Below are 13874 nucleotides of genomic sequence, written 5' to 3' on the forward strand. Positions count from 1 at the left end.
CACTTTAGAACAGCAGCTGAGCCAAACTATCACTAGAGTGGGGGCTCAGACCCTGCACATCCCCAGAATCACCATGGGGCAGGAGCAGGAGCAGGAGCAGGAGCCCCTGTTGATGATCTGATTGTCCTGGCAGTTTTGGATGGGGGTTTTCCCCATCCAAAACCTTTACAGGAGGGATGAAGGGTAGGATGGAGAAAGAGAGAGGAAAGGCTCAAAGAAAGTCAGATCTACCTCCAACCTCCAAAGCACAAAGAAATCTAATGCTAAGTAAATGTGAAGAAGAACATATAACTAATGCTAAGTAAATGCGAAGAAGAATATATAAAGATGAGAGAGAGAGAGAGAGAGAGAGAGAGAGAGAGAGAGAGAGAGAGAAAGAGAGAGAGGAGACAGAAGGGAAGGAAGAGAAGAGAAGGAGAAGGAAAGTTATAGACATTTTTACAAATAAATATGAGTGAAAAAATAGAATATTTGCAGATTTTTTAGCAATATATTATTTAAAAAATCACTAGCAAGTAGAACATATGCCAGAAATGCAATGATGGTCTACCATAAAAAAAATCTGTAAATATAAGCTATCACATAAATGAAGGAACAAAACCATTGCATCTTAATAGAGAAAAATATTTGGTAAATGTAAACTCACAATCATTATTTAAAAATAAATCCTGGTAAATGAGAAATGAAAAGAATTTCATTTAATTTACTATAAGTCATTTAACCAAGAACATAGAGCAAATATCATTCTCAATAGTAAAATTTCAAATACATTCTTATTAAGGCCTGAGACAAATCAGGAACAAAACCATTGCATCTTAATAGAGAAAAATATTTGGTAAATGTAAACTCACAATCATTATTTAAAAATAAATCCTGGTAAATGAGAAATGAAAAGAATTTCATTTAATTTACTATAAGTCATTTAACCAAGAACATAGAGCAAATATCATTCTCAATAGTAAAATTTCAAATACATTCTTATTAAGGCCTGAGACAAATCAGACAGGGCTGTCCTCATCTTGGCATTTAATGTCGTTTAGAGAGCCAAGAAGATGTGATCCACAAAAGCAGAGGCACAAAAACCAGTAAGGATGACATGAGTTTACTCTTACTTGCAGAGTATATGATTTTCTTTCTAAAAATTCTTGAATAATCTACAATAGAAACCATTTAAAATTAAAGAAATTGATGGGTGGCACATATAATCCCAGTGTTGCCTCACACCTATAATTTTAGTACCTGTGTGACTGGGACAGGAGGATTGTTAAATTCTTTTTTTTTTTTTTTGGTGGTACTGGGGTTCCTGGAAGCCCTTCTACCTCCGGGCTACACTCCCAGACCTATTTTTACATTTTATATTTGGAAACAGGGTCTCCTAAGCCAGCGCGCATGGCTGGCTTCGAACCTGCGCGATCCTCCTGTCTCTGCCTCCCAAGTGCGGGGATTACAAGTGTGCGCCACCACGCCCGCCCGGCAGGATTGTTAAATTCTAAGCCAGCCTCAGGAACTGAATGAGGCACCCAGCAACTTGAGACTCTGTTTCAAAATAATAATTAAAAAAAAAAAACCTAAAAAGGGTATGGGTGTAGCTCAGAGCTAGAATGACTCTGAGTTAAATTTTCATAACCACACACACACACACAAAAACTAAGAAAAATTGAAACAATGTACAGAAGATTACCTTTACAATGTAAACATAGAGAATAGAAAACAAAATTCAAAATTAAAATTTCAAATATTTAGCTTATAGCTCAGCATGGGGGCAGGCACATGCCTGTAATCACAGTAATTGGGTGGCTAAGGCAGTAGAAACACAGGTTTGAGGCCAGCCTCAGCAATTTAGCAAGGCCCTCAGTGACTTAACAAAATCTTGTTTTAAAATAAGAAAAATAAAATAAAACAAGAATGGAAGTGCAGCTCGGAGGTAGAATGCCCCTGGATCTAATCCCCAGTAACACACACACACACACACACACACACACACACACACACACACACACACACACAGACACACAGACACACACACACACACTAAAATATAAATGTGTCTATACTAAAAATTACTCGATAAAAAGTGAAAGGCAGGGTAGCCCTGGACTAGGAAAGATATTTGGATATAACTGACAATAGATTACTACCTGGAGTAGGTTATTATCTTACAAAAATCAATAAAAATAAAACAGTAAATGAATTTAAAACAGGAAGGAATGTGAATAGGAAAGTCAGAAAAGAAAAATGAAAGACTAACAAACACATGGAAAGATGTCAACTCTGACAAAAATTGGAGCGTTGAAACTAGAAAATTGAGACACTGATTTACACCCATCATATAGAAAAAACCCCTGAAAGTCCTAAAAAAGCCTCTGTTAGCCAAAATTTAGGATAATGAAAAATTGCCAAGTCCCCTGCTCATGGGAATGTAAGGAGGTGAACCATCGGGCAGGTGAATCTAGTTATGTGTATGACGCGTGCACCTTGCAGCCCAACAATTTTACATCTAGGTACCTGGGGACATCTGCCCAGGTGCATAAGGAAGGAAAGCAGAATAATTATTTTAGCATTGTTGTCTTCTAGCAAAAACATGTACATAACCTAACTACTCACAAATAGGATGAATAAATAACTGAATAGCAATCCATGTGTACAATGGAAACTATTTAGAATGAAAGCAGAAAATCAGAGCCACTTGTCCATTTGGATAAATCTCAGAAACATACTGTTAGCTGAGGGAAAATAAACATCACAGACAGTGTGATAGCATTTATGAAAATTTAAATTATGAAACAGTAGGACTGTTGCTCATTGACAGATAAAAAATGAATCAACATGCACAAGTGTGTTGTTTGTTGAAAAACGATAGAGAATATTTATAGAGAATAAAAGGGCATGTAAAAATTGAATTATCCTTACAATAACTTTTTATTTAAAATCTGTAAAAAACTAAACCAAATATTAAATTGTTTAAAGTTGATTGAGAATGAGTGATAAATACAGGGGTATTCATGTTATTTTCTTCCATAAATAAAATATTTAATCTCTCTCTCTGTCTCTCTCTCTCTGTGTTGTGATACTGGGGATTGAATTTAGGGACAGTCTACCTCCAGGCTATACCCCCATCCCTTTTATTTTTTATTTTGAAATAGGGTTTCACTAAGTTGCTGAGATTAGCCTTAAACTAGTGATCCTCCTGTCTTAGCTTTGTAAGTACTGGGATTACAGGTGTGCTCAGACACACCCAGCCACTTCCTCTTTTTAATGAAATAATTAATAGATATTATAAGAACTGGGCTAGTTGTTGTATTTGTTTCTTCACAGCTTCCTAATGTGGGCACTGCCTTTGCCTGTAATTCTTGATGTTCATCCAGGCCAGTCCTTTTCCACACAACCCTGCTGGAGCAACAGCTAATGGAACCTGAGGAATCCCATTCCCGTGTCACCAGTGGCCTGCCCAGGAAAAACGACCTGGACTGTGTGGATTTCTTCCCTTGGAGTTTTGAATCCATGGGGATGTCCAGAGTGAAGGGCAAGCTGTGCTGTCTACTTCTAGACGTCCGTGGCTGGCTGTTTGAGGCCATGTACAGTCTGAGGGTGAGCTGACTGACCTGGTCAAAAGAGGCAGGCAGAACCTTGAGGATTCAGAGAGCAGAGGAAGGCTCTGATGTGTGTGAGCCCTGCATCTCTTCCTGACCTTCCTGGTGCAAGGCAAGCGTCAGGTCCAACAAAACTTGTGGACTTCCTTGAACACCTACATTCTGGGAGTTCCCTCCTCCCACTTCCCTTTGACTTGAACTTCTGATTCCTGCAGTCTAAAGAACCTATTTAGAAAAGGAGTAATGATGGAATCTTTGAGTCAATAATCGGTACTAAAGAAGAAGCCATGTTTCATGGTGAGAAGGTAAAAAGTGGTTTTGGAGACTTCGGACATTTTCATTGTCCTGGCCTTTGGTAAAACTTTAAAATGGTTTTTTAAAAAAGTAATTTGTAAGCAGGGAGGAAAAATGAACTTGTAAATACTCTCAGTCATATTCCAAACCCTTCTTCCCACTTCTCACCCCCACTACTGCCTAAAGAGGAAGGGACTAGTGTTATGTTAGAGAAGGTTTGCTCCAGTTCACAAAGGGGCGATTGTTAGATTTTCAAGAATGCGTCAGCTATTTGCTAAACACAGGCATTCTTGAACATTGAACTATGTAAACTTACATAACTTACATTAAAACAAAGGAAATAAATGCTCAAAACTCATCACTTCCTAGTGGTTTCATTATTTCTTTAGCTTTTGGGGTTATCTGCATCTATTTTATTTGTATGCTAAAATACACGAAGATGTACTACTACACAAGAGATCTTCCTATCCCTTGCTGCTAGTGACATGTTCATAATTTTAAGTGGCCAGGGGAGAGCATTTACACCATGGGAATTGGCAAAGACTACAAACTAGGGCTTGATTGTTTATGTAGATATTAAGAGAGTGGTGGATTAAATGCTAATAATGCAGATTAAACAAAAGGGAGTGTCCTGCCTCTAGTTGTCATATTGTGACCAGCATGGGAATTTATGGAAATATTCAACTACAATTCTCCAATTTTGCAAAGAACTTGCTCACATTATTGATGAAAAGTGTATCAGTGGCCTTTATCTTTTCTTCCATTTCTCTCTTGTTCGTTAACAGAAGCAGAAACATCAACCACATTTACGTGGACACTCTGCTCACTCATCCAGTTGTGGCCACAGGCTAATAATATAAATAAAAGTGCCCAGCAAAAGTCAGTGAAAGTGTTCTGTGGGAAGCAGTTGGTGATACAGAGTCTACAGTAACGGATATTACAAATTTTATTGTTATTTGCAAATTGTGTGCTACATGTTCCTTGTATCAAAAAGACTTATGGTGACCCCACACATATGTATATATTTATATTTCATATGTATTTGTATATATGTATATGTATACATGTATGGCATACAAACATATTCATATATAGGCACACCCTACACACACAGATCCCGTATTTTTTTTTCAGAAGCAGCCTGAAAAGGCTACATTACAATTTATATAGTATACACACAATGAAATTTTACTCATCCATAAAGAACAAAATTATGTCATTTGCAGGAAAATGGATGAAACTAGAGGATAGTATGTTATTTATTTATTTACCTATTTGTGATACTGGGCATGGAACCCAGGGGCATTTCTACCTCCAGGCTATCCTCCCAGACCTATTTTATACTTTATTTGGAAACAGGGTCTCATTAAGTTGCTGAGAGCTTCACTAAGTAGCGTGATCCTCCTGTCTCTGCCTCCCAAGCGCTGGGATTACAAGCGTGCGCCAGCACGCCCGGCTCAGGACAGTATGTTAAATGAAATCAGCCAATATCAGAAAGTCAAGGGCCATATGTTTATCTCTCATATGAGGAAGCTGTAGAGAAAATGGGAAACAAATGGAACTTCAGATAAAGGAGGAGAGAGATCAGCGGAATAATGGAAAAGCACCGTGGGAAGGAAAATGAGAAGGGAGGAAGGAGAACCGATGAAGGAAACCGTTCAACTAATACTTGGCAATATGTGATGGTATCACTACAAATCTCGCTAACATGTATGAGGAGAGGGGAGAGCGAGGTGGGTTCCAAAGGGAAACATACCACGGGATGTGTGCATATATAAATGTACCACCTTGACTCTCATTATGTTTTATAGCACAATGCATAGATAAAATTATTTTAAAGATAACATAGGAAATGGAGGGGTGCAGACAGAAAACAGGCTGGTAATGCAGTGATTGTGGAGTCTTGGGCATGTTTAGGGGAGAAGAGGTAGAAGGAAGCAGCCCAGGTGGGACTGTATTATATGCGGCAGTGCAGAGACAGAGAGGACGCATGTTTTAGTAGTTATCATGAGGAATTTGAGTAATGAAGATCTTTAGAATACTTTAAGCAATGCAATCCAACTTCCCTTGGAAGGGCGTTATACTGTATTCATCTTTTTATGTTTGTGTTTCTTTGGAATGCACCTCCGAACTAGATGGCCCACAAAGCATTTAGTTATGTTCAAGTTATGCTAGTATTTTAATTTTATTTAATTTACTTTTTTTATGGTACTGGGGTTCCTGGAAGCCCTTCTACCTCCGGGATACACTCCCACGGGCTACACTCCCAGACCTATTTTTTTACCTTTTTATGTGGAAACAGGGTCTCTTAAGCCAGCAAGGCTGGCTCCGAACCAGTGCGATCCTCCTGTCTCCGCCTCCCAAGCGCGGGGACTACAAGCGTGCGCCACCACGCCCGGCTACGCTAGTATTTTGACTATAAAATTATTCTTTGGCTTCAGTATGGGTTTACAAGGAACACGTTATGCCAAGCTTGCTTTCACAGGGTATGTCCACAGCATCTCCATATCTTAATGACAACAGAAGCAGCCAACAATGCAATCATTGCTAATATCCATTATTGATTTTATACTACCAGTAGTTTTTCTATGTTTACATGAGTAACACCATCATAATAACTTATGAGGCAGACATATATGATGATCACATTTTGCATGTCAGGAGCAGACCCAGAGCTGCTCCAGAGCATACAACTAGCAAAGTCTAGAATGATATAAAATCCAGGTAACTGAATCATTGAGATCACACTGTTGATCAACTTCATCAAAGTACAAAACTGTCTAATATTAGCAGGGGAGTATTAAATTAGTACTTTGGCTCCTTAAGGGTGCAGACAGCAATCGAAAGATTATTTGCTATCGGGATATTGAAGAGTTGCCTGCATTTGATTTTGTTGACAGATTTAATAAAAGCATCTATGTAGCATCTCACTATTCAGGAGAATGTCCCAGACATTTCAGGAGAGACAAGGATGAATAAAACATGGTTCCTTCTTTGAGGAGCTTGAAATCCAAATATCATTTTTTATCCATCTCTTGAGTGAAATAAAGAGGTAAATCAGACTGGGACAGGGTTTAAAAGAATTCAAATTCAAAGCTCCTAACAGTTTCCAAGAATATTCTGAAACCAATAAGTGTTATAGGAATGCATGTAAAGGTTTGCTTATTCAAAACAAAGCACATAACTATGGGACTGAAAAAAATCCTCTTTTGTAGCAGCTTTTATGTAACATCTCCAGAGTTTTTAGGATCAACCTCAGGCCTAAAATGCTGTTAAAATTTGTGATGTGCTCTTAGGTTATACTAATAGAAGTAACATCCGGAATGAGAGCTTTGGGTTTTTTTTTTTTTTTTTTGACTTGGTTTGTTTTTCTTCTCAGAGCTCTATAATGGTTAGCCATCTCGGCAGTATCCTTTTCAGTTCAGGCTGTAACATTTTAAGAGGGATGTTGAAAAAGGCAAAGAAAAAGGATAACTTAACCAGTCATATGAAAGATGGCCCAAAGAATTGGGGATGTTTAGCCTGGACAAGGAAGACTCGGAGTATATGGGATCAGATTCCAAAATATTTAGCGGGTTGTCATGTGGAAGAAGGAGTCAAGTCTTCTGAGCTGCTACAGAAGGCAAAACTAGCACAGACGACCCGAAGTCATAAGGAGGTTATCTCAGGTTAGCAAAAGACAGCGAACGTTGAGCTATTAATAAGAGGACTGGGCCACCATATGAGGCAGGGGAAGGGCTCCTGAGAGGGTGCTGTGAAGAGGGTGGCTTGGGGTGGGCTGTTGAACTGCATGGTGTTGAAAGTATCTTCCCAAATTAAAATCTCACGATTTATGATTTTACAGCAGAAACAATCTCGTCAACCTTCAGTGTACACACACACACACACACACACACACGCGCGCGCGTGCAATCACGCGTGTGCATGCACATGCATGAGCCGCACTGAAAGATCAGATTTTCCCCACTGCAGAATTCGGGTTGCTATAATTAGCATATTAAAAGCAATTATTTTTTATATTTCTTTTAGAAGCAAAAAAAAATCACAAAACAAAACAAAACAAAACAGGGAGTGACAGGTTATGAGGAGAGAAGAAATAGGTGGCCTTTGTGTATAGAAAGCCCGTGAAGAGTGGGCATAAGCCCTGGGAATCCACTGTGTGGAAAAAAGGAGGCTGTGGTGATAGGAAGTGAGCAGAGAAGGAATACGAGGTTAACACTGGATCCAGATTTAAATCCTTAGGCATCGTGATGAGCAGCCATGGAAAAGCAAACAAAAGTCTGCAAAGCCTTTCCAGAGGCGATGAATAGAAACAGAACAAATCACTCTCGCCGGGGATAAATGCTCCATCCCTGCACGGCCTGCGGACCACAGACCTTTGCAAAGGGCATTCCAACCACGGGGCCAAAGAAAAGACAACGAGGGTGAGGGCAAAACGTTCAAGCACGTGGGTCTTGAGCTCGTTCATGCAAACCAACTTAGTGTAATTGGCAAGCGCACACTTTGAGAAAGAATATTTAAAGAAAACATTTAAATTTAAATATTTAAAAGGAGACCAGGGGGAGCCAGTGGAAGGAACTGCTTTAGGCTTGTTGAGTACAGGAAAAAACGAAAGAGAAGAGATTGACATTGCAACCCCGACCAAGCTTCGACACAGGAGGAGTTAGGGGAACAGATCTTCTCCGAGCTGATGAAAGCCCCAGATAAAATCCTAGCCACACCATACAATTTATTAAAAGCTATTTCTTCCCCGCGAACCAAGCAACTTTCACTAGTCTCTAGTCTCTAGCATTCTTTCTGACTTATTTCATTAACGTTTACTTCTTTTTGTGGAGCATTGAGAGCCCCAGGGAGTCTCTCTCTTCCCCCACCTCAACCCCACCAATGGGGCTTTGAACGAGAGCCAGGGTTTTGTCTGTGGAAAGAGAAATTGCAAAACCACAAATTGCACAAAATCGTTACTGCCAAAAATCGAAAGGAACACACAATATCACCATGCCTCTTAAAAAGCAATTGCGCATTTTACAGGCCTCCGGATAATTCAGGTTTGTTTGGCAACTTTCTCACCCATACCACCCAGAAGATGATGCTCTTCCACAGAGGCAGGGGGCCTGCGGAACACGTGGAGGTAAAAAGAACCAAGTTCAAGTGTAGGCAAGCCGTGCCAGCACACTGATTCGACCCAGTAGGGTCTACTTTTCTACTCCGCAGCAGTATTGACTTTTGAGCCCAAAGTTGGTCACTAGAGTTCCAAGCTCCCCCACTAAAACAGGATGAGTTTCCAATAGCTCAAGAACCCCTCACAGATACGAAGTACTTTAGAGTACAAAACAAAATAAACCTATAAACTGAGGAGGAGGAGGGGGCTAACAAGCATGCTCAGTATCATGCCACCCCTTCTGAGGGGGTGAACCAGGACTTAGCCACGAGCCTTCTGATTTTTACTCCTGCGTTCCTTCCATAGCCCAAGTCCTGTTTCTCTGTGGGGGTCATATCTTCCTGACTGGACTGTGGCTCTCCTCCTGTGAGATTGGGACTTTACACAGCCCGCACACATTTCAAGACCTTCACTTGGAAACCATCCTGCCATTCACCAGAGATCTACATCTTGTCAAATGGGGTCACTTTCCATTTGTATTGGTTGCATAATATAGCGCTCATTAGGATGGAGTGCCAAGTCCAGAGAGGCTGCTGAATGTGGCTGCCAAAAGAAACCCAAGTCCCCATTGCCTGGTGACTGGAATGCATTTCCGTGACTCTTCTGCCAGTTGCACAGACATGACTTGGGGAAGTTGTTGAGGAGACCTGTTTTGTGTGAATCGTGTACAATTCCAATGCAAGTTTACATCTCAGAATATTTACTAATAAAATGTGCCTCTATGCACTGTGTATGCCTTTGAAAAACAAAAAACAAAAACTGCAAAAGGGAAACAATCACAATTTATTTTTTCTTTTCTTTGTAGTACTGGGGGTGGAACCCAGGGGATTTCTACCTCCGGGCTATATTCCCAGACCTATCTTATACTTATTTGGAAACAGAGTCTCACTAAGTTGCTGAGAGCCTTACTCAGTAGCTGAGGCTGGCTTCGAACCTGTGCAATCCTCCTGTCTCAGCCTCCCAAGCGCTGGGATTACAAGCGTGCGCCACCACGCCCGCCTACAATTTATGTTTTCTAAGGCAAAATAGCCAGAATCCCCTCCCCCTCCTTTTTTTCTTTTTCCAACCTGGGAGGTAAAGGATGCTTTCAACTGAAATGTTGACAAAGAGATCAGGGGGTAATAGTTATAGTCTATGTTTATGTTTACATATAATCATTTAAAATGCTGCTTTAAATTGTCCTTCACCTAATTTTCACCATGAACATATACCAACCACATTCAACATGAAATCACTGAAAACATGGTAAACCTAAACAGACGGTGACAGTATGATAAAGAGCTACCAAATACGAACACGTAGGAAGATAAACACAGGCCATTCCCCTAAATGGCGCTTGATGTTCAAAAGAATGAATACAGTCACAAGCTAACATTTGTACAAGCAATATGCTTATGATAACGCATGAAAAGAGAGGCTGCTTATAAAGTCAAACATGACTTTGTTGGTAAAAAGCTGCTTAAAATATTCATGATGTGCAGGTGTCTTGATAATATAACAAAGACCAAAGCAACATAACACGGAGTTTGACATTTTTAAAAATTCCAGTGAATGCATAATCCTTTGACATTAAATTTGAGTGATTTCGAGAGTTGGGTATCTCTTGTACTGATATTTGAGTATTTGGTTGCAGCAGTGGGATGGATTTATTCTGGAGAGCAAGCAAATGTTAACTCTGGGAAATCAGCAAAAATTAAGGTTTTTTTCATGGAGGGGAGGTTGTTTTTGCAGTTCAGCTAAACACAATTTTCTCAGGGTTTGAATGAGTCAAAAGAGAATTTCTTAGGGCACGTAGAGCATGTGCAATTCAAGTGAGACCTCTGGATTCTGATGGGCCTGGAATGCCCCGTTAAAGGCATCCGTGGCTGTTGAGGTTCGTCCTTTATGATTCAGAAGCCGAGAGTTAACGTAGCCTTGTGATTTACCTGGCTGAACCTTCTACTTTATGATTGTCATTCTTTTGCTTACTTACCTGTAGTGGCAAGCAACTCATTACCTTTTCAGCTAATTTTGAATAGCCAGGGTCTTCCTATGGAAGATAAGTCTATCTCCTACTTTTTTTTGTTTGTTTGTTTTTTGTTTGTTTGGTGGTACTGGGGTTCCTGGAAGCCCTTCTACCTCCGGGCGACACTCCCAGACCTATTTTTACATTTTATATTTGGAAACAGGGTCTCCTAAGCCAGCGCGCCGCGGCTGGCTTTGAACCTGCGCGATCCTCCTGTCTCTGCCTCCCAAGCGCGGGGATTACAAGCGTGCGCCACCACGCCCAGCTATCTCCTACTTTTTAAACTTGGGTCTTATCAAATTGTTTTGGAGACAGATGGACTGTTCATAAATACATACAAATATACATATGTATGTAATATATACACATAAATGCATATATACATACAAATATTCATAAACATGCATGTATGCATATGTGCTTATTCAAATATACTAATTATATATACATGTATTCATATATATATGTGTGTGTGTGTGTGTGTGTGTGTGTGTGTATTTAGTTAAAGTAACCTTAACTTCATTATATTAAAAGAGAAAAAACTCCACCAACATCTTAATTCCAAAGGCAAAACTCTAAAATACTCAGAAGTTTCAGCTCAGACCTTCTATCATTATATTTGGTCTTTTAGAATAGAGGGCATCTGTAATTTGATATAGACACTGGGACTAAAGAAACACAATTCACAGGAGATTAGTTCTAGAAGGGATACTGCTTCACGAAGTGGCCATGTTGCAGTCGGGACTGTGAGGGGCCATTCAGGTCACAGCCATGCTGTTCAACAGGAACAGTCAGGGATTACAGAGTAAGGACCAACCGAGTAAAGGCAACATATCGGTGGTTTGAGAGACACTGAGTATTTACATGCTTGATGTCACATGATTATAATGTCTCAATGAATGTTGCCTAATTATTCCCCCCTCATGTTTATCTCACTTTTTAGATGGAATACTGTCACAGCCACAGCCTAGTACAATCTGCTTCCAAAACAGTGTTTAAAATGCACTGTGATAGAAATCGCTAGCGTGAACTCATAGCTTCAGATGTAGCTACATTTGCTGAGGCAGACTTTAGGAACGCAGCAATGTAAGATGGAAGGCTTAAGGGTGAAGAGACAGGAGCAGTTACAGCCAAGGAGGGGACACCATATCAAGGAGGAAATGTACTTACAGTTTGCTGCAAGTGAAACGCCTGTCTCTGCAGGGTAGCCTCTGAAACAGAAAAAAAGGATGTATGAAAAATATTGTACAGCAACCAATTCAAAATGAGACAGGCACTGAATTGCCTTTGAGGGAAGAGCCACTGATGCAAAAATATTAAGGAGCCTAAAGATAAAAATACACTTATGGTAAGACTCTTTTTTTGGGGGGGTACTGGGAGTTACAGCCTACAAAGAAAACATTTAAGTTAACTGTCACATCTCATTGCATACCCAGCTTCCTGTCCCAGAGAGTCCCTGAATTTCAAGACCACTAGATGTTCATTTTGTCTCCAAGGTCCAGTCCCAAAGAGAAAATGTAAGAAGTGGTCGCCTGGTCTGTTGGCTGAGACTCACAGCATTCTCTTGTTTCTGGTTCATATTGACATTGTACCTTGTTCTTGTAGGCCCAGTTCTGACGCATTGTTCCGTTAAATGAAAGTCCTCCAAAAATTATAATTTTCTCAATTCATGCTTATTGGGATAAGTGGACAGTTTTCATTTCCAGGAAATAAAAAAAAAAGCTTCTGCTGCAGTGTGGGGGGACTGAAGGTTGGACTGACATCAATGCCAGCTTTCTCTTATTCAAGATGGCAGTGAAGGGGGAGGGGCAGTTAGACTGTGCCCATGCTTGGAAGGAATCTGCCAAGGGCCGAGACAATTGTTTCAGTGTGGCTGCCCACTAGACAATTCAGCTGGCTTCCAAATACATTTTTTAAACCCAATGTGGTTATATTCAAAGGGGTGCTCTTGGGAGTTGCAGGTTTCATAGGGGATGGTGGGAGAGGCTCCATGTCTCATATGCACTCCTGTGTCTGTATGCTGAGATTTGAGGGGTTCCAGGTCAGTCCAAGGCTGAGCCCTCAAGACAGTGTCCGCAGACCTACACAGAGGTCTTGCCATGCCACCTACATTTATCTGGATTCATTAGATGAGTCACGCCAGCGAGGGAGAGTTTTCCAGTCTCTGTCATTTTTTTTTTTTTTTTAGTAATAATGTGACTTTGGAAAATGTATTCAATGCTCAAGATTCATAGAAAAAGTATTAGCGGCTATTTCAAATGATTGTTGTAAGGGTTAGATAAAATAATAAATGTAAGCTGAGCACATATCACATGTCTTGTAATCCCAGTACCTGTGAGGCTGAGACAGAAGGATCAGAAGTTTGAGGCCAGCATATAATAACTTAGTGAAACTGTGCTTCAAAATAAAAAATAATAAAATAGTACTTGGGGCGCAGCTCAGAGGTAGAATGTCCCTGAATTTGATCCTCAATACAACAACAACGATAATAAAGTTTAAAAAGCTACATAAAATAGTCCTTATAGTGGATGCTATAGTTTGGGTCTGGAATGTCCCCAAAGGGCCAACTGTAAAAGGCTTGGTTCCAACTTGGCACTACCAGGAGATAGTAGAACTTTTAGGAGGTGGCCTTGACAGGAGATCCTCAGGTGTTGGAGGGTGCCCTCCATGGCGATCATGGGACTCCAGTCCCTTCGTTTCTTTTTCTTTTGTTTCCCAGCCATGAGATGAGCCATTTTGCCCTACCATGTGCTCTAACCACAATGTGTGGCCACAGACCTAGAGCAAGACAGGGAGCCAGTCATGGACTGGAAAACCTAAGACTGTG

General features: G+C 40.3%; 1 protein-coding gene across 1 annotated transcript in view; it reads right to left on the reverse strand.

Moving 5' to 3' along the window:
* The window catches only part of ANKFN1 (ankyrin repeat and fibronectin type III domain containing 1), a gene marked incomplete at its 3' end in the record, with an annotated part of 415223 nt that overhangs the window by 253614 nt on the left and 147735 nt on the right, over positions 1 to 13874 (reverse strand). Inside the window, exon 2 of the mRNA XM_080712607.1 lies at positions 12218 to 12258. The remainder of the gene's footprint in view (positions 1 to 12217; positions 12259 to 13874) is intronic.

The sequence above is a fragment of the Muscardinus avellanarius genome (genome assembly GCF_963383645.1).
Source record: "Muscardinus avellanarius genome assembly, chromosome: 16".
Classification (NCBI taxonomy): domain Eukaryota; kingdom Metazoa; phylum Chordata; class Mammalia; order Rodentia; family Gliridae; genus Muscardinus; species Muscardinus avellanarius.